The sequence below is a fragment of the Elephantulus edwardii genome, unplaced genomic scaffold (assembly GCF_000299155.1).
Source record: "Elephantulus edwardii isolate Elephantulus edwardi_28Jun2011 unplaced genomic scaffold, EleEdw1.0 scaffold00178, whole genome shotgun sequence".
Classification (NCBI taxonomy): domain Eukaryota; kingdom Metazoa; phylum Chordata; class Mammalia; order Macroscelidea; family Macroscelididae; genus Elephantulus; species Elephantulus edwardii.
This window is the reverse complement of record NW_006399928.1, coordinates 5,174,146-5,174,630: the sequence shown is the minus strand read 5'-3', so window position 1 is coordinate 5,174,630 and position 485 is coordinate 5,174,146.

Here is a 485-nt window from a genome sequence, read left to right as displayed (position 1 = left end):
AAATTAAAACAACTATGAGATAGCATCTCACCCCAGTCAAAATACCAAAATTTAACAGAACAGCAAGCAACAAATGCTAGTGAGGTTGTGGAGAAACTGGAACCCTTATTCACTGTGGGTGGGAGTGTAAAATGGTGCAACCCCTGTGGAGAGCGGTATGGTGCTTTCTCAAAAAGTTGCAAATAGAGATACCGTTTGACCCAGCAATTCCACTACTGGGAATATAATCTAAAGAGACCATAACTGACAATGAAGCAGATATATGCACACCCATGTTTATTGCAGCTTTGTTCACAATAGCAAGGAGTTGGAAACAACCTAAGTGCACATCAACGAATGAATGGCTAGAGAAGCTGTTGTATATTCACCCAATGGAATACTATGCTGCATTGAAAAACAAGGAACTCATGTAATATTATTCAAAATGGTTGACTATGGAGAACATTATGCTGAGTGAAATATCCCAGTCACAAAAGGACAAATAT